This window comes from Anas platyrhynchos, chromosome 2, assembly GCF_047663525.1.
Source record: "Anas platyrhynchos isolate ZD024472 breed Pekin duck chromosome 2, IASCAAS_PekinDuck_T2T, whole genome shotgun sequence".
Lineage (NCBI taxonomy): Eukaryota > Metazoa > Chordata > Aves > Anseriformes > Anatidae > Anas > Anas platyrhynchos.
Window position 1 is genome coordinate 18,929,816 of NC_092588.1, and position 21,915 is coordinate 18,951,730.

The 21,915-nt window shown below is 35.7% G+C and overlaps 1 long non-coding RNA gene across 1 annotated transcript in view; it reads right to left on the bottom strand.

Annotated features, from left to right (window-relative positions):
• Positions 1–21,915, bottom strand: part of LOC140001825 (uncharacterized) — a 114,117-nt gene that overhangs the window by 69,423 nt on the left and 22,779 nt on the right. Inside the window, exon 2 of the long non-coding RNA XR_011807378.1 lies at positions 122–244. This is a non-coding gene — a long non-coding RNA (uncharacterized lncRNA). The remainder of the gene's footprint in view (positions 1–121; positions 245–21,915) is intronic.

Genomic DNA, 21,915 nt, shown 5'->3' on the forward strand with positions numbered 1-21,915 from the left:
GTAGGATTGCTTGAAGAGGACAAAGTGAGACAACAAATCTTAATTTCTCTCTAAGGTTGAAAGGGATGTTTCTAGTAACAAATTATTTTTATCAAAGTTGCTGAAGAGCAGCCATACTTACAATTAATTACTGCAAGGTGTCACCAAGACTGCGGGTCTATCAAGTGAATGGGTTCTTGAAACCATAACCTCCCATGACGCAGTGCTAGGTGGTTTCAGCTCAGCTCTTCCTGATGTCACTGCCCTGTGGAAAATGCAGTGGGAGATGTTAGCCACAGTCCCTTCTAGCAGCTTAGAAACAGCTGCCAAATTTGCAGAATTCACAGCCATGTTCCTCTCACTGAGTTGCAGGAGCATGCAAGCTCTTTATCAGGCTAACAAGTACACCCCACGGTGATAATATGTAACATATTCAGTACTTTCAAAGTTTTGTGTGGTTTGCAATATGTATGGTTTGTTATGAGACCAGGTCTTTGATCATTTGCTATTGCCCATGCATTGAGGCATTCCATTTATAATTATGCCACCATTAAAACTCTTCAGCCTGGAAAGGTTTACCACCATAAGAGTATATTTTGCCGACAGTCAGCTGTCCAGTACTTAATAGCAACGTTGAACCCTCTGTGCCAGGATGTTCTATGGTTCACAATATATTAACATTTATGAAGTACTGCTAGATTTATTCAGCTGTGAAGTAAATGCTATTCCCAAGTAAGGAATTTCACATACACAAGGCAATTTGTCTGTATGGGGGAGAATTAGAGCCTTGGAACCAGAGAAATTTTCAATATATAGCCTCTTTATTAGCATTATGTATGAAAAATAGATTTCTGGATTTTTACCAGAATTTCAAGAAACCATCTGCTCAATGGCTGTATTTTAATACTTCTACAAAGGAGGCTGAATGTGGCGGCAAAATAACTGCTCTTCCTCTAATGTGAACATCAAGAGGCTGAGTTTTTGTTTCAGAAGAAAACTGAAATGACAGGAGCCAATTTGAAGATACAAGCCGTTTTCAAGGTGGATTAGAGCTTGCCCAGTGAGCAGTAAAAACGATTTTCAGAAGGTGCATCAGAAAAATAGAGGTTGTTCAAATGGATGGAACAGTCCCTCCATCCATCAGACTATCCATGGTCAGGCTTGGCAGGGAGCAGAATAAGCAGCAGATGAAGCATGACTGCAGGATCCTTCCTTGCTTCCACCACAAAATGAGATAGTTTTCTAAAAATGACACCTTTGTAAACTGAAAATATTTTTTTTTGTTATTGTTTTCCTTTATAGGTCCTTGAAAGTGCTCCTATTTAATTAATTAATTAATTATTTTACTGAGACAAACTAAGCTAAATCTGTTTACATTCTTTGTCCACTGGTCCATCAGTCATTTCAATTACTTTTTGTTCTCATCTTAGGCCTTTCTGTTTCTTCATTTTGTGTGTGTTTGCAGGTGTACGTTTATGTGTGTGTGCATGTGTGTGTGCATGTGGTGTGTTCACATTTGTGCCAAGTATGCCAAGAAGACTAGGTCTGACAGCATGTCTTCCTGGGGCTAAAAGGGCTTGAGCATGGGCTTGAAAAGAAGGCTGTATACCTCAGAATAAGGGCTTTATAGACTTCACAAGATATGTCTACACAAAGAAAAGTCTGAAGCATCATATTCCTGCAGCTCTCAGCATTTAATTCCACTGTGCTATTTTCATTCATCTGTTCCAGCTACCTTTGCCTGAAATTCAACTCTTTTTACTATATATATCACAGAGACTTTATTTCTACTCCTTAAACTCAATGTTGTCCAGGATATTAAAAATAAATATTATTTTAGAAATTGTAAAGATTTCCAAGATCTCATTGCAAACCACAGTCATTTGTGAATATGCATGGTTTGGGTGATTGATTATACTTGCCTATAATAAGTCAAAAATCACTGAATTTTTAAGTAACAAGTATCCATGATGTATTGATTTTAAGAATACATATATACATTTTAGCAAAATTAACAATACAAATATTTTAAAAATAAATAAGCAATACTTTTGTACAAGATAAAAGGTCAACTGGAAAGCTGTTCTCTATGTGAACTTTTTATAGCAAGATATTGGCTGCTTTTTATTGTTTAAGTCAGAGCAAGCATCGGCAATGATACTAAGTGATATAAAATGATATGGTGAATGTGATGCTAAAGTAAGTTATTGGGAAGAATGAACACCAGTATTTGCTCAGTTTTTAAATCCTTTAACATCAAACCAAAAAGTAAATTTGGCTATCCAATGCCAAAGTGATGAGCTTGTTCAAAATTCATAAAATCATTTGGTTGATCTTACTATGGGAAAAACATGCAGATGAGTAAAATGACCTGCCTAAAGTGCCTTTAAAAGATCTGTCATTAAAATGGTGAAAACTCCAACATTAATAACAAACAAAGGATTATGAAAATCCTGAAGGCTGCAATCATGTGTGCATGAGTCATGGTGGCCTTGACTGTGTGGAGCACAGTTTGTACAAAGGGCTTTGTCCAAACTCACATTCTGCTGTGCAAGTTGCAGCTATTCAGTTGTAGCCCAGAGGACTGTAACAGTACTTTCTGAGCTGGAAATACTAGTGTCCTTTTCTCATAGGTAGAGATTTGGGGAGATGTAGAGATTTGAGCAGCCATAAGTGGAAAAATAGAGAGCTTCCAAGGTTTGGACTGATGTCAAAGCAGCCTTTTGCCACACAAAGAAATTTGTAAACGTGGCTTATCAGTTAATTATGTGTTCAGGGGTCTAACCTAGAACATTCATTTTCTGAAGCCTTGATCTTAGAGTTCTATTCAGTCATGTTTAAAGCCATCAGTTCAATATATATTTGACTCCTTTGCAGACTAATATGCCTCACTGTGAGAAGGCTTTGACATATTCAGCCTAAACTTTTTATTCTTAGCTCCATCTTCTGATTCCCTAAACAGTTCTTTTTTTCATTGTTCATGCCCTTAACTGTCAACTATCTGTGGAGTGTTACCATGCCTCACCCCTCCTTGCTCTTTCTCCAAGATAAATACATTTAGGCTCTGTTATTAATTTATATATGTGTCATGTTTAATGTTCTTCTTTCAGCAACCTCTAATTGCCATAATGTTCTAGAAGACTTACTGCAGCCCAACTGCCTACAGAAGACCTGTCTCATCTTTGGTACCTTTCCCAGGTACAAGCCAAAGTATGCTAGTTCTTTCATTCAGCTTCTGTACTGCATAGTACTTTATAGGATTATGTCTGTTTTGTTATATATATAGAGAGAGAGAGAGACAGAGAGAGAGAGAGATAAAGCTTATATGCTACATAAATATCCCTAGATTTCTTCCTTCTTCTGTACTACATATAATTCAGTTCCAATCCTTCTCTCTCCCCCCATCCCCCTCAAGATTTATGACATTACAGTTATTCAAACAAAAAATTGCTTCCCTTAGCACTTCACTTTCCAGCTGGTACTAACACCTCTTCTAATTCTGTGCTGTCTCAGAATTTCATCCATGCTTTCTATACTATAACTTCCACATGGAGACATTCAGTAAGGCCAACTGCCAATCTAACTAGCTGTCTCTTCCAATATGATATTTCTTTTTTATTATAATCCTTTATTTGCTCTCTTTGCCAGTTCTGAATCTACATTTATACCTTTAATAATATAAATTGGTTTGGATAAATATGTCAAGCTAGCTTTTCTGACCTAGAATATCAAATGCTTTATTAAAATTCAGTTCTAATATATAACATTCATATGATTCTGTGATCTTTCAATACATGAATAACAAATTATCAAGACTTTTTTTTCTTCATAACTGACTATTTGTAGCCCATTCTCTTTTTCCTCTCATTAGTTTTCACATTATTTTACTCCCTTTCAATTTATTAGCTGATAAGAATTTTTCTCCTTTCATTTTTGAAAGCAATACACTTATTTTTCTCAGTATACTTGCGGCCTACTTTGTTTCCAATATCACGTACAAATAGAATTCTTGGTACTTCAATGGTTTGTTTATTGTCTGCCTTTCAGTACAACAGAAAACAAATCTGCCATAAGTGCATCTTATAAAATTATATGACTTTTATATATATTTATATTCAATAATACTTTATTAAAAGAAGATACACTAGAAGAATGAGTGGGAAGGGAAGGAGGTAGTGGCTATGCCCAGTGATGAGACAAGTTATCCAATTTTCTTCATCCAACCCATTTGAAGATGCTATTTGTATCTTCAGAGCACTATAGCCAATGTTAATGATCTTTGAGATACAACAGAGTGACAGCCTGTAGCAGCTATACTGCTTCTGTTTTTAGAGCAGCCATTGTCTCTATTAGTTTCAGAGTCTTTGAAACACAATTAATTACATGATCAGTATGCCCAAAATGTGGTGGTTTTCATTACTGGTGTTTCCAAAGGTTCAGAACAACCTGAAGACAAAAAAGTGAGGAAAGAGAGACAAGCACTCAAAAAAGTATAGTATGACACAAGAGTGTATTCAGACATATTTATTTTTGCAGTGTCTAAATCAACTTCACATCTTGTCATCAGGATAGATAATTAATATAACCTGTTAAGGTTTTAATGGATCAATATGTAATTAGCAGAACTAGCCATTTTGGAAAGACGAGACCTCATTATCTTCACTTATGGATGTGTATAATAAGCAAACAAACAAACCAACCAACAACAAAACTACAAAAAAGCAGAGTACAACAAAACATACAAACAACTTCCCTAAAAAAAAAATCAAGAAAAAAAGCAACCCCTGAAACATAGAAAAGGATATGAAAGCAAGGAGAATGGAACATATTGAAGAAAGTGTTTCTTTAATAGAATTGTCTAAACCAGGTCTGGGGTAGGAATTGACTGGGACTTTTACCTAGTTCCCACCACTTAGAGCTGCCACAGAAAACTGTATTACGCTGACTGCAGGGACAGTGAGTAAATGCCTGTAAGAAAATGGTGTCAACACAGTCAGCTAAAATCAATTCATCACTTCCAAGACAGTCAGTGTGAGGAACATGTGCTTTCATGAGAAAAGACAAAGATGGTAAACAATGTCATTTTAGCACTTGCAACTCTCTGTATACCTTTAAATACACAGAGTCCTGCCTACTGAATGCCTCTAGGAATTAGTTTAAATTTGCAGTGTTGACTATTTCGTGTTTCCGTTCTTCTTCTAGACTAGAAGTATGTTTGTATACTAAAATCAAAACAATAAAATTTTACATGGGATAAAGAAGGTGTGACATGAATAACATCATAGTCATAAAAATAGTAGTTGCATACTGCATTAAAAACAGTCTGGAAGACAAACCCTGTTTATCAGCAAGTTTCAAGGTTTGAAATTTTGGTTCTATTTTGGGACAGATCCTAAACCTACTGAAAACATAAACAAAACAAAAGGATGAAGAAGTATTAGCTTTTGGTTTAAAACTAGAAATGGTTTAATTTGAGAGGAGTCTTTGTCTTCACTATCTGTGTTCATATTTGTTTCTCTCTCTTGCAGTCTGGGATGGCTATTTTATTGACTGAGTCAGACTAAGAATTTGAACATGCATTTCTGTTATCGGGTCATATGAACCAATGAAATGTGAGGACGAATCTTGATCTTTCTTCTCATTGCTTGTTGAACAACTCAGAAGGTTTTGGAGCAGCAAAAATGCTCTTGTTTCTGGAAGACATATGCTTCAACAAAATTTAATTTATTTCAGAATATTTGTTCAGTTTTAATCATTGTCTCTTCCTCCTCTTCTATTACTATGGCTATGTGCAATTTTTAAAGAGATCTAAAACAGTAGTTGTTCAAATGTCACCACAATGCAGTGAGTGTTAATTATCTAAATCCTGCATTTTTAAAAATATTGTATATTTAATTCATTTTTATTTATTTATGAATATTTTTTGAGTGAGGTCTGCATCTGATTGTTTCCTGTTATTTGCCTACATGCTTACATTATGCATATCACATACTAATTATACTAGTATTGCATTAATATGCACATAAATGATTAACTGATTCCTGGAGGCAAAGCTATGCTTACCTGAACAAAGGCTTGTTTTCAAACTGTGCTTATATTTTCACTTACCCCTTCATGATTACAATACTTTCTTCTTTATGTATTATAATTATTTCCATAACCATTAACTATTTGTGGGATATTGTCTCAAGGGAAGAATTTCTTTATCACAAAGATGAGAGAAATCTGGATTTTCTGAGTCAAGGGCTACTGACATCACAGGAGAAAAAGGGGAGCAAAATAGAAAAGATAACCAAATGAACATTCTTGTCCCAAGATCAATGCTCGTCTTTGATGTTCTTTACCTTGACCCAGGACCTTCTGAATCTAGAAGAAAAACTAGAGGAAACAAATGCCATTTCAGAGAGATGGGAACAGAAAGCAAGGGGTCCCTCCTAACCTCTCCATGCACTCAAATGCTTTGGAGCATTTTTTGCATTTGGAGCTAGGCTGAGGCTTTATTAGGACTGTCTTGTTGTCAGAAGTCTAATAACCTCACTTAAAGTAAAAAAGCTGACTTTGGTAACATGGAGGTATGGAAATGACTCTGTCAGAGGTAGGTTTTTGCTTGGGAAGAAGTGCAGAGACATATCACACTTGAATTTAACTGCTGTTTCACTGTTAACAAAATTCAATGTGTGAAAACATTAGGCATTTCAAAATGGAAATTCTGAATATCCAAGGGAGAGTAAAGAACAACATATGAAAAATGGAGATTAAGACTTTAACTTGGCCTATGAAATAGGAGCACGAAAAGAATAGACTAGACTGTCATCACAGGGTGCCCGTTCAAGACTGACTTTGACATTTTGTTAGTTCAGTGGCTTTCTTCAATGCAAGAAAGAGCTGTATTCAGCTCTTCTTGTCCAGAAAGAGGTTTATCTTGGCCTTGGAATTTCATGAAATTAAATTTGAAAGAAAAACTGAGGTTTGGGTGAGAGATGTCTAAAAACCCAAAGGGCTCAGGCCTTCGTAAGGTTTCTTTATAACAAGGTTTGCAATGCTTTCCCTGCTTGCAGTTATAACCATGCAACATGAGAAAACTCTTCAACTATACCTATGCTTATGAAAGCTCTCCAACACTGCTGTGTGTGATGTACGTTGTGACCTCTGAACACACAGCTTTGCGTAAAAATAGCTTAGAGAGAACTACTGAGAAATACTAATGAATCCTCATATATGTGAGGTTGTGACCAGTATCTTTTGAAGTCCTAGCGGGAGTTATTTTTCAGATGGGAGTAGCTGAAAGACTTTGTCCCCATGGAGCTGCAAAAAATAACTTTTCTTGCCTTTATTGATATTAGTGGTATTGCAAGAGTTGTCAACATTAAGGTTAAGATTTTGTTTCCTTTATAAATCTTGTTTGTGGGGGTTTTCACATCTGGGTTATTTCAAATTACATCAAGCTTCGAGAAATTTGGTGTCTAAACTGTCAACATGAGTGTGATTTTTTTTAAGAAAAAAAATGTTTAAGCCCTTTAAAATATTAGAGCAATGGAGTGGGAAAGTATAATGTGTTCCCATGAGATCAATGGGAGTTTTGCCTATGACTTCAATGGAAACAGGAAGCAGGCCATAATTTGTAATCAGTTTCAGAATTCCCCTGCCCCATCCCTTGCTATAGTCTTTAGCTAATATTTAAAAGCAAATTCTGGGGTGTGTAGATGCATGTGTCTTTTCCTTCTGCCAACTTTTTAATAATATTTTTGTGGTGTTTTTACCTCAACTCACCTCTGGCTACAGTGTCAGTGTACCTCTACTGAAATAACACCTTTGCCAAAGCAATGGTAAACAAGCTACAGGTGCCCTTGAGGTGCCTCCAGTGCCCTTGATATGAGAGACTGGTATCCTGTTTCGAATCCCCTGAAACACCCAGCCACAGAGCTGGAGTAACCAGAGATGGAAAGCTGAGTATTGGGTCACGTGTTACTCTCCCCTGGCTGTCTAGAATTGTTCCCTGCAGTTTACAATCTAGTTTTAAATGACCTGAGTATTAAGGGGCATCCCCCTCTTTCCTCAGGAGTATATAACATTTTAACAGACCTTGCTTTAGGAAACATATCCAGATAGCCACTAGATACTCCCTGAACTCAGTTTAAAGGTAACCTCTTTGACCGCACAAAACAAATACATCGTCTTTGGCTTCTACATTCTTTCAGTTCATGCAGATGATGATGTCTGCTTCTTCTCACCTTCTTCAGGCATTACTTTACCAAGATATACATATAGGGATCTTTTTAATGTTTTCTTATAGTGTTGTCTTTATTTTATTTTGAATGTAAAAATATTTTATTTTGATTTAATTGTATTTTTTGGGGCAGCAAAAATAGATAATATAGGTAGTTTCTGTGTTTGTCATAGATCACAGTAAAATAGAAGTATCAACAACCACTCCTTTAATTGGTAAGATTTTACAGTTTATAAGTACTTTTCCTTTGTTATCTATTTGTTCTTGCACAAAGACTGACTACAGGATTTACTATCCAAAAATATGCCTGACAGCTGAAATAACATTCAGCTTTCCCCATGTTCAGGAATGTTTCATTATATCATGTCAGGTTGCATCATGGAGTACAAGTTACCTGAAATAATACAGCTAAAGAAAAGAAAAAAGTATAAATCAGGAATTTGAGCTTTCATCTTCAGTGTAAGATAGCACTACTGATTATGAGATAAAATGACTTACCAGAAACACGTGTTTTATGCTAAATTTGTTGCTCATAACAGTTGTTGTTTTTAATAATAAATTACATATCTGTGGTGTACATACCAGCTCATCCATTGCCAGATTTTGCCACATTCTAAAGTATATCTTAGCATGAATGAAGATTGGTAAAATATTATAGAATGGTATAGAGAACAATGCAGATTGATATACTCCATGGGGGCAGTTTGACTGTTTTATTTAATATTTGAGTTTCCAGAACAAGGTCTCTGGTAGAATCAAAGTTTTTTTTTTTTATTATTATTATTTTTATTTTTATTTTTATTTCATTTATTTCATGTAGTGCTTTTTTTTTTTTTTTTTTTTTTTTTTTTTTTTTAATGCTTTAATCAACAGCTCAGAAACCTGCAGGAATTGGTCCAATTATGTTTCTTCCACAAACTCAGTGAAACCGTGAGTAAATGATCCATTTTGTGATATAGCATTTTATGTTCATAAAAAACAGTATTTTGATAGTAGTGCAGACTGATTTAGTCCCACTGAGTGAAATCTCAGTGGAAAATTAAAGCTATAAAGTCCCACTGGCTAACTTCAGATTAGCCAGTATGGCTGAAGAAGCTAGAAAAGGAGAGAAAAAAAAATTAAAAAAACTGAGCTAGGTGAAATCCTGACCTCACTGTGATCAATGAAATTTCTTCCCTGATATCAATGAGGTAAAATTTTCAATATTTCCACACAAAATCTGTACTTAGGTACTACTGTGAAAGACCAAAATATATCTATCAGGTCAACATTTTTGTTAAAGACAATGGAAAATCTTAAATGGATTTTAAAGAAACAGCTTCCAACAATTCCCTAAAGAACAGTAGAAAAAGGAAATATTTTCTCAGTCCATGTAATATGAAATATTTCAGACTTTTTACAGTGCTTGCAGCTCCTTTTGGATTAGCAGGTCAGAGATTGCCCTATGAACATCTTTATTGACACAGCTCTGGTCCAAACTTATTCGTCCTTCCAGCCCTCAGCATTCCATATGTGTCACCAGTAAAGGGAGTAAATCATTATAAAATTAAAATGGGAGCTATGCATTTATCAGCTTTGCATCCTTTAATGAGGAGGTCTGATCTGGCACATTGGGAATCCTTGTCTTTTGTTGTTGTTATTGTGAAAGCCGAAGTGGCCCACGTAAAAAGCAGCCAAATTCTCTGTCTTTTAGTTTTAAACAAAGTTTTAACAGAACTGTCAACCACTGCATGCAGTATGTCAGTTAGCACTGTGGAGTAAAATTGACAAAGAGCACTTTATGTACCTTCAGAGCAAGTATATCTTTACCAACACTTTTGAGCTATTTTAAGTTTCTAAGCTGCAAGTATCTCCTGCTCTCTAGATTTGATAACAGTACAACCAAGACTGGAGATGAGTAGCACCTGGTAATTAATAATCTGGCCAGTCTGCAGTCTATAATGTGCAGAATGATTGAAGTTTGAAGTGTCCTGACTTTATTAATCCCTCCTCCAGAAGCTGTGAAATACTTGCTTCACAACCTAAGGCAAGCTTACTTTCTCCTCCTGCCATGTTACTGGCATGTGATGGTCTCTTAGAAGCATGTGAGAAATCAGAAAGGGGTTAATTCTGAGATGATATGCAGAAAAAGTAGTGGAATTCTTCATGACACTTGTCAAAAATGAAAATTCTCCTATAATTTTTTGAAAGTGAGTGATTTTCATAATGCTTTAATTGTTACTTTCAACACCACTTTATTCTTATCATGTCCCAGAACAGCAAGACCTCTGCATATGATGTGGTTAGCTATTAAGAACCCATGACTGAAATGAAAGTGAAATAAGATAAGGTATATTTTAAGAATTCTCTAGCTTTTCTTGTAGTGTTTTCATTTAATAACTTCTGTTACTCATAAATCATGAAAGAAACCTTTAATACCTACTAGGTAGAAAGCAAGAGTCTTTCACCTCTTGCAGGTAGACAAATACTTTTCTGTTAAAATAATTAAAGCAGAATGTTAATTTCTACCTGCCCATTCACTAATGCAATCTGACCTCAGTGGTTCCAGCACTAGGGTCTTTAACGTGGCATGCCCTGACAGCAGTGATGCTGACCTTCAGCAGCACCACATCCATACTGCACGTCATGTACCAGGCCCAATCTGCACTCATGTTTGTCTGCACTGCTCCACCAGCAGTGCCATGGCCACTCCTGCAGCCTTGGGTGCCATGCTGTGAGTTATCCTGTCGCCACTGCACTCCTCCATGTGCCATACCGTTGTGCTCTTTTTTTTCAGTAGTGATATGAAGGAGGCTCTGCCCACTACATTTTCTCTATGTGTGCATGGTTTGCTTATGGCACAAAAGTGTGTTAGTGTGGAAGATGACCTCTTTTCACTGACTATCATGGTGATTTGAACAGTTCATTACATATATATATGTTTATAGATGTAATATATATGTGTGTATATATATGTACACATATAGCTAAACACTAAAAGAGTTGTGAATTTCAGTTGCTGTGTATAACCTAATAGAGACTCCAGTAATCTAACTAATAGATTCAAGTAGAGACTGCAAAACCTGTATCTTAAAAACACTGTTAGACTTTGAGACATCATCAGAAAAAAGTGTGTGAGGGGTCACAAAACAGTGAAGTGCTGTCTGTGAGGACCTATTTATGGTAAAGTGTGATTGATGAAAGAAAAAGACAAAGTTGTGTGGCTGTGGGTAAATACAAACAGACAAAATGATACAGAATAAGACTTGACTTTCCATACTAGCTTTTTGACTAAATTTTCTGAAGTCTATTTTTAATAAATATGTTGAGTGCCATACTCCAGGCACATCACCCAGATTTGATATGCAAAATCAGGAGTGTTATTTAAAAGCTCTTTGTCAGATATAGTGGTAACAGAGGAACCAGGTCAGGTGCTGTGTGTAGGCAGGAGGCAAGGTGGCAGCTCAGGTGCTGTTTTTTTCCAGCCACCAGCCCACAGTTTGCACCACTGCAAACAGCACTGATGTGTGGGATTACCCCATCATGAGTGCTAAACTGTCAGGGTGCAGTGGGGACATCCTAGAAGCCAGGGATTGCAGGAGCTCCATGGGCTGGTCAGCTAGACAGGGCCTGTCAGCTAGAGTCCACCCCACCACCTCATCCAGGACCAGACCTGGGCACCATGTACCTCCCTGGGGATGGAGGTAGGGATGGGCAGAGGCCAGTTTGGGATTTAAATCCATAGGTCAGGGTCAAGGGTGACATCTATTTCAGTATTTCCAATATGGTTTTCCCTATTGTTTATTACCTGTCTGTGTAGTTTCAGTCCTTTAAGTGAAATTTCATTCAATGAAATGAAGAATTCTCTAGGACAGTTGATATTTCTGTCCTATAAGAGACGTCCTTTTTATGGCCCCAGTAGTCTTGGAACTAATGCAAATTAACAAGATCAGTTTTCGGAAAAGAGAAGCATACAATTCCCATTGTTTGGATGCAAAAATGATAAATTATTCTAAAATAATTAGAATTCCTAAATATGATGATCAACTTTATAGTTTTTATTAGAAATCTGGTGGACCAAATTCTATTTCAAAAATCTGATTTCTCATTGAAGAGGAACACCTCTTTTATGACTTACACTACAAAGGGTTTAGTTACAGAGAAACTGGTAAATTTTATTTAAATTCTCTTTTTGGTAAAGTTCCATTCTTTAAAAGGTGCTTCCAAATAATCTACTAATTTTGCAAAGACGTAGTTAGAGCTTCTTTGTTATAATATTTGTGTACGTCAAGCAAGAATGTTTAAAAAAAAAGTTTGTTAAGCAAGAAAACAAATAAAAGATCAAAGGTTATCCTGCTTATTTATGCCATGAATAAACCTAAATCAGCCCTTGCAGAACCCTTTAGTCAAAATACTTATGTTCTGTTGACACAAAAATAATAACAATCTTATGCATTTTATTCTTTTAGCTCTGAAATCTACATGTATATCCTTTTCTACCTACATTCCTTTAAGACAATATTCCTCATTAAATTGTATCCATTAGCAAATCGTGTGCTGTGGTTTTCAGTTCTGCAGGAATCCATATAATACTTTGTGAAATGCTGCCAAGGGACATTGCAATGCTAAAGGTATTGGATGCAGATATTGGCTCTGGAAATGTGTTGGAGAGAGAATAGATAGGGTCAGTTTCATTGTCTGTGGCGCCACATGGCATTGAGTGCTAATCAATATGAGCAATAATCTTGCAAACTTTTGAACAGCTGGGGTTCCAAGGACACAGTGCAGCATCCTGTTTTTTATGGCAGCACTTCCTATCCGAGCAGCCAAGTTAGTGGTATTGTAGAAACACTACAAAATCTTGACATTTTCCCTTCAAAAAGTTATTTTGTCTATGCTCCTACACTAGAATACTCTCTATTAGTAAAATAAAAATGGTTACTGTGTTGACCTAAGCACAGGCATATGATTAACTATACTATGAAACTGTTGGTAATTGGCAACTGTTATACTTCTGGCCTTGTCCTGGGCCCAGTAACACCCTTCCCCAAAAATCTTGACATCGACCCCTGACACAGGTCAGAGACTATTCCAGGGGAAAAACTGGATGTAACCAGCCAGTTTTTGCACAGAAGGGCAAAAGAATGTAGATGTAGGAATGCAAGCTCTGGCATCTGACATGGCCTCAGGGTCTTAGTTAATTTTCTTTACATTATAATTTGTAAACATTTTATCCAAAGTAGCCTTAAAGGGGAAAGTCTCCCCCCTAAATATTTCCTTAGCTAGACCTCTCACTGGTGTCCATATTGAAGGGCATTGGCACATTGCAATGCCTCCCAAGCATGCCAGTATCCACAACTGATAACACACCTGGACATTTATCTCACAGGTTTTAGCAATATTAACAACAAGGTATTTTTTGCCTTCCTCCTAGACACATCTTGTCTGCACCTTAGCCCCACCGGCCATACTCCTGTGCCATCTGAACTGGTGGGGTATACAAATACCAATACATATTGGTATTTGTAATGTTTGAGAATAATGGACAGACTGAACTTTCAAGGTTGAACCATTTTTTGTTACTGCCAATTTGATGGAAGGTTGAAATACCTTGCCTTGTGTTGGCCATCGGGAAGATCACATATCCTCTTTCACATGTGGGCTCTTTGATGCTAAAGAGCAATTCAAACTTTCAGGATTATGCTGTTTTTTGTTGTTGTTGTTTGTTTGTTTGTTGTTTTTTTTGTTTGTTTGTTTTTGGCAACTTAAAAGTGACTTTCTTTTATGTACATGGTAGAGCTAATCATCAGTTGGAGAGAATGTGCTGTGCTAAGTTATACTTGCAAACACTATGTCTGCAAGACAAGCAGAATAATTTTAAAACAATCTCCATAACTATAATTTGTTTGTTTTACAGAGGAAAACATTACTTCGTATTTGGTTGGGATCATTTATAGTTTAGGACATTGTTAAATTTTAACAGTAATGTTTTTCACTGTGACAAGCAGAGATAATTAGAACTATCTTAAATATTCAGCTTGAAATAACTTCTTGTTTTCCTTCTATGGGAAAAAAAAGTCAGTTTTATAAAAGAAGTAGATAAACAGCCCTACTTCTTTAGAGGGACATAGAGAGAAATAATGCTGTAAATAAATTAGTTAAATAATCTTTTAGGGCTTAATGAGAATATGGAAGCAACTATTAGTCTTACAAGCCAAATAATGTTAAACACATGACTTCCCTAATTAAAAACATAAAGTAATAGAGCTGTGACTAAAAAAATACAAGAAAGAAAAGTCTGTAATAGATTCTGTGGAACTCTATATGAAGACTCTGTGGAAATCCACATAAAAATACTGTTATAAAACATAAAATACATAACAGTGTTAGAAGAGTACTGTAAAAGTTTTTTTTTATTGTTTATAAAAGTCATGTTTTAAAACAAACAAACAAGCAAACAAGCAAAAGTCCTTCTCTGGACTCTCTCGAGCACTCGGTGTCTTCTTTGTAGCGAGGGGCCCAAAACTGAACACAGTACTCGAGGTGCAGCCTCACCAGAGACGAGTACGGGAGGACGATCTCTTCCCTAGCCCTGCTGGCCACACTGTTTCGTATACAAGCCAGGATGCTGTTGGCCTTCTTGGTCACCTGAGCATACTGCTGGCTCATATTCAGCCAACTATCAGCCAGTACTCCCTTCTCTGCCAGGCAGCTTTCCAACCACTCATCTCCCAGCCTGTAGTTCTGCTTGGGGTTTTTGTGCCCCAGGTGCAGGACCCGGCATTTAGCCTTGTTGAACTTCAGACAGTTGGCCTCAGCCCATCGGTCCAGCCTATCCAGATCCTCCTGCAGAGGATCCTGCAGATCCTCCTACCCTCGAGCAGATTGACACACACATCTAACTTGGTGTCGTCTGCAAACTTACTGAGGGTGCATTTGATCCCCTCATCCAGATAATTGATAACGATATTATTATTATTATTTTAAATTTTGCTTTTAAGTAAAAATATTTATTTTGTTTTGAAGACCAAGCATGCCTTCCATGTGGTCTTTAAGCCTGTAAAGAACCTCTCTATTAAAACAAACAAAAAAAACAAACAAACAAAAAAAAACATATAAGGTAATCTATTATCTGTTGGGGGTGGAATTACACTTTAATTTCACTACATTTTCAAACTGCATAAGAACACTAGAATGACCATAATAGTTTTGATGAAAACTCCATCTAGCCCAGTACTGTGCCTGTAGCAATGGCCATAAGTGGACATCAAGGAAAAAGACGATACATGAAAGTATCAATACTTTAAAATTCTTTAGAAATCCTTTAAAATTCTGCCATCTTCTTGCTACTTCCAGTTCAGGGAAATTCTTTTTTTTTTTTTTTTTTTTTTTCTTTTTTTTTTTTTTTAGTTTGTCTCTACATGGGCTTTTTACTTCATTGAGGAACAAAGGGGGCAATTCATTATTTAAACCCTTTTATTTTTTTTTCCTGTACTCTCCACATTTAGTATTCTGACACTCCTAGAGAAAAGATGGGTTTAAAAATGACTATGCATGGATGTGTGGTACTTTCTTCAAAATATCCTCTTGTGTTTTAACAGAAGGTTACCTCATGTAGAAATTGGAGATTTTACTAGTTCCTTTTGTTTTCATTGAAAAAAAAAATGAAGATGAAGAATAGTATCTTTCCTAATTTTCAGGAACAAACAGCATCAACCAAGCCAATCCAAACTTGATTTACATATTTGATAAACATATTTCCTTTTATCAGCTGGAAATGGTCAGAAAAGACTGACATAATGTTGGTTGCTGACCTTGTACACCACTCAGGAAAATTGCAATGGCTATTTAAGAAGTGAGCTCTTATAAAGGCAAAAATAAGAATTATACAATGCACTGAAGTTTCTTCTCTGTTCTGTTAACAGAAATACTCATCATGAGAGGGTAGGTAGATACAGGATAGGAACAGCATGGGTCAGTCAGTGTTTGAAAATGGTGGAAATTTTCAGTATTCCTCTATAATGGAAAACAGAGAGGTCAAATCTGTTAAATTTTCACTTAAACATATTTCCAAAAGCACACATGTATTTGATACTTGTCTTTATGAAGATTTTGCATGAGTTTCTCAAGACAGCATCTATCTGTCATGCCTGTTAAATTCCATGTAGCATTACACAGAACAGACCTATTAGTATCTCTGAGTGGGGTGGACCATAAACAAATCAAACTTGAGACTCAAATTGTTCTTTCTGAATGGAAGAGGCTGAGATAACGTGCAACACAGATAAAAGCAATACTATTTCTAAGTTTTCCTTACATATATGTCTTTGTGCATATATGTGCATAGCAGTACACTTGTGATCTCATAATGCATATGATATATCATATCATCCATATCATCCCTTAGCATTTGTATATTTGGAGTATGGTTAAGAATATAGCCCTTTCAAAGTCATGATGAGAAAAAATACCCCCTGAGAGATTAAAAGTTTACACAGTTACTGTGTTTTGTGAGATATATTGTAGCTACATATATTAAAATGCCAAAATGCTGATAGTCTTGTTTACTTACATGTGCTTTTTTTTTTTTTTTTTTTTTTTTTTTTTTTTGGGGGGGGGGTTGAAATATTGCAATACTGAGAGGAGGTGTAAAGATGGATTACAGACTGCATGAGTATAAATAAGTAACAGCATGTCTAGGGTGAATTTACATACCGGATTCATAGCATCTGTTCGGGGCTCAGCTTGTAAAGAACAAATCTTAAGGCTAAGCAATAGGAAGTACCCAAGAGCTCCCAACCTCTGTTACAGCCTAGAGACTCCCACTCATGATCCAGAGCACACAGTCCCCTCCTGAGTACAAGCCCTTGATTGAACAAGGGAGGAGTTTTTGGGAAGAAGCTGGAGGGATAGGGACCTGAAGCACAGGTCTAAGCTGGGTGGCTAAGAACTGGCTTCTCAGAATCTATACTTGCAAAGTTGATATTGCCAAATATTACCTGTGAAGAGGAGTGGCCACTTGGTTAGCCCCTGTGAGCTGCATTTGCCCTGTGGGCTGCAAATGATACCCTAAAAGTATCAACACCAATTCTTAAACAGACTTGAGCAACTAGAAATCACAAAACAATACAACCAAAGACAGGAATGTGCAATTATTTCAAATTGTTTGGACAGCAATTAAATGGATGCTTCTTTATTCATATTGTTATGTTAGCTTAAACATTTATAAACTCTTTTGCTCAGCAAGTATTACTTAGAATTGTAATTTTCACTAGAGCTTCATGAGATGATGTATTAAAATTAAGTTATATAATAAGGCCATTTGCTTAACTTTAGGATATATTAAGTTTAAAAAACAAATTTCAAAAAACATTATTCTTTGGACTACACCTGAAGAAGTGTCATGAAACAGACCTCTTATGGATGTAGACTACAGGGAGATATGAGATTAAAATACAATTTTAGATTTGTTGATTTTCATCTTTATTTGCACATTTTCTTCAAGTGAAGTTGGATACGATTGGGTATGATTCCGAGAAAAATCAGTCAAGAAAAAGAAAGAAGAGAAACCACTGACAGCAGAATTTTTCCTTTGAGATTGTGCAAACTGTACCTCGAGTCTGCTAACTTTCATTAACAAGTATTCTGGCCCAGCACCTCTAAATAAATACATGAGTGTTGCTACCTGTGTCTCCACTGTTTTACTGCCAAAATTCTTTATGACGATAAAAGAAAGGGGAGACAGGCATTTTATCTTCTTTCATCCCAATTCAGTATTATTAAGACAGTAAAACTGTGCCCAACATTAAGCAGAAAAACTTCGCACTTTGTTGAATTCTCCAATAACGAAGATCTGTAGCATTCATAACACTGACCAGATCTTCACTCCCTTTTCTTCTTCCTTTCATTCCATCTTCCACTTTCAGGAATATCCTGTTCTCCACTTGTTGACCTATCAGGTACTGAAGCTGTTCTAAAAGGTTGATTAAGTCTGCTGTGGTCTGTTTTTGCCAGTCATTTATAATCAGAACATTTAAAAAATATTTTAACTCTTAGTGGATGTTCAAAGTTTCAGTAGGAGTCTTGGCACATTTCTACACAAAAATTGTACTCAGTTCTTTCCTTGACTGCTGCAGAAACATTCCGGATTTACACTCAGAAGAAGCAAGATGAGATTCTGGCTTGGTATGTCAACTCATCACGGAAAGGAAACATCTGGATTCAAAGCTGTACTATAAGATCTTTTTCACAATGCCCAAGAAAACAAGGAAGCACTAGTAGCAGACACCCTCCTCTCTGCCAAGATTCTGCAAAAAATGATGGAGTATTTGTTTCTTGTTGAAAAAGATTATGCAGCAGCTACAGTGCAAAAAACATATTTTGCTATCTAAATATGCATTTTCACATTAAAAAAAAAAAAAAAAAAGATCATGTGAGAACTGGCATGCTTTATCTTGCAGAGAAACAGATTGCTGCCTTGGCTGACTGCAAACTTAACATTACAAATTACATTAAAAGCAAATTCGTTATCACTTAATTTGTGTACATAAATATGAGTGCACCCATACTTTGCTGTAGGCATTTCTGACATCTTCTAAACTAGAAACAAGTATGGATATGGCTGCATAACTTCATTTTCAGTACTTAAATTGCAAGCACAAAGATTATTTTTTTCCCTTTAAGACAAGACAGGAGACCTCCTGCAGCTCTCTTTTTTGACAAAAACCAGAACACACAAAAATCTGTCTTGTTAAACTACTTAGTCATTCGTAAAATTAAGAGTTGATTGAGATTTTTCACTCTTTTATTTTTTTTTTTTAATTTTTATTTTTTTAAAGAACATAGAGTTCTTGAATATATGATTTCACAGTGTTCCTTGCAGATCAACAGAATCAAGTTAACTACAATTCAGAGAAAAATCTGTCAAAATAAAGGAAGTATCTTTGCAGAAAAAAATGCTTACAACAAATATTTCCTGAGCACCAACAAAATACCTTGTACCTTGTGTGAAATTTCTAACCTTGATCAGATGATGTGTCAAATACCTGCATCACACCCTCTGTAACAAAATTAGGGATCATCAAATGTTTTCTATCAAAATTATTTTAGCAGAAAACGGAATTTTCTAAGAAAATTTTTCGTACTGAAAGTGTCTCTTTTCAGTCTCTTTTCATAACACCCATCATTTTTTTTTTGCCAAAAATCCTAAACCAAAACCTTTTCTGCCAACCCCAATACTTCTTTCTTCAGCCAATAACTTTGAGTTTTGACAAAAATCTGACATTGTTCCAGATATATAATTGTTTTTATATTATGAGACTGAGACTATATTACATAAATTCCATTTCATGTTTTTATCATGTCTCATTTTATATGCCTTCTTTCTAAAGTCAACAACTCCAACCTCTTCACTCTCTCTTCGCACAAATTTTTCATGGCCCTCAGTCTTTCTCAGAACTGTGAACTTTTGCAGTATCTTTTTTTTGGTGGTGTGACTTGTTCAGTACACCTCATTAGCAAGGTAAAACAGCCAACTTCTGAAAGCTGGAGTAACTTTTTTATCATTCTCCAATGTTGCCTTTTTAATATTTTGTCAGCTCAGCTCTATGTTTAGTTTCTTCTCCACATTGACAAAGGTGCTGCCTGAATATCTACGTTCATCTCCTGAGTTGACATAATTAAGTCAGTCATCTGTACTTAGTTCAAGTATTTTTCTTCAGTGTGCATTATGTTGCATCCGTCAACACTAAATTGTCATACCCGTCAACATGTGCTCATTTAGAAAACATGATTAAGACTCAAGCAGAGTCAAGATTTGTGCTTGGTCTTGTTTCATTTAACCCCTTACCCCCATCCCAACATTTTAACATATCACTACATGCAGTCAATGCTGAAACTATAATAATTTAGATGTATTCTCTACCTTTTTATTTCTCACCCGTCTTTCCAATTTGTAGGCTCTTTATTTAAGGATTATGCCCACAAAAATAAATAAATAAATAAATAAATAAATAAATAAATAAAAACTTTCATAAAGAAACACTAATTCATCATAAAATTCCTTTTTCAGATACATGAGATATGTGGAAAGAAACAATAGAAAAAGCGCCAAGAATGGTGCCAGAAAATTTTCTGGTTTTAAGAACAGAGATTTTTGAAGACCAGCTGAACAGAAGTAGGGAAAACAAATCAGAAGCCCTAAGTAATGAATAGTCATTGCTTGCTACATAGTGCTAACTACCTGAAGCATTGAATTTATGTTTATTTATGAATTATTTCTCCTGCACTACCAAAAACTATTTAGAGCTAGGAATGATATTGGAAGAAACAATAAAATTGGTTTCTGGATTAAAAAGTGATACAAATAAGTGATTTTTGAGACAATAAAGGTCTTAATTTTTTTTACTGAGCCAAACAGTTCCTTCAGTAGCGTTCAGCTTTAATCAATTTTTTGAAGTGATGGATAATACTTAGCACTTCAACAGACACAACGATAGAGAGAAACCTTATTTCCAGATATCTCATTATCAAGGTATAAGATATCTTGTTATATTGTTGGTGTTTTATGTATCTTGATACAGCTAAACAGGCATCTACTTACTAAAATTTGAATTGATGTCTATACATGTAAGAAAGGTAATTCGAAGCTCTCCAAAAACTTATTAGTAATGGAAAACAAACAAACCACAGTTATCTTCTCTGTGTCACATCTTTTATAGCATTCAGTTCTATTTTCAGTTTCCATTAGTTTTCTTTTAATGTTGAGATGAAAAGTTTAACCTTTCAGTTGCAGATTTCTATGTGAATAAATTATGATGATCTATTGTTGAAATATAGACTTGAAATATAAGTCTTTGTTTGTGCTCTCCCTTTCTGTTCCATAGCTAATATTTTATCCAACATATCTCTGATGTTTATGACTTAAAAATTATGCCAAAGTCTCATTTTCTCCTTTGCAGTCTCTTAAGTAGGACACTCATCTGGTCCAGTTATTATTAATAAGTTGGGCCATGTCTATGCTTGTCTGCTAATTGATGTTATCTGTCAAACAAAAGTAATAAAGCAGAGGGTGATGTGGAAAACTTTGGTTTCCTGATTCATCCAGATTATTTAATTTTGAGTTAATAATAAGTTTACCAGAGGATTTATTATTATTATTATTATTAAAGATAAGCTAAAATACTACATGTCTAAATCCATATTTAAACATTTTAAATGTGACTTGACTATCAGAGATACTGCCAACATATATTTCACTTCAATGAAAATTACAGACATTTGGGCTAAATGCTTCAGCCTTGTGATCAGGATACATCTGTATTGCACATTGCATCTTGGCTACCACAAGCAATCCGAATTCTGCAGAACTGGGCAGATTAGCCTGCATAGAGCACCCCAGAAACACAGCTATCATGTTTCTGATAATCTGTAACATACTTCAGCGTGTCATGCAATGTTTATGTTCCCTGGTATGGCAGTGTACAGCTTCTAGGCTCCTGTCTGTGAACTCTCTTGGGAGTTCACAATGAATATATTAGATATATTGGCTGTCCATACAGCATATGGAAAGAGGCGAATGCCAGAAATCTGACCAGACAGTAACCTAGGCAAGCCAACAGGAAATGTTCCATGTAATCCCTTGCCAAGATTTAAGCAATTTACCTTTGCCACAGGGAGAGATTTTGTGTTATATATGATTGATGGTCAATTGAACTGATAAACCCTGTATT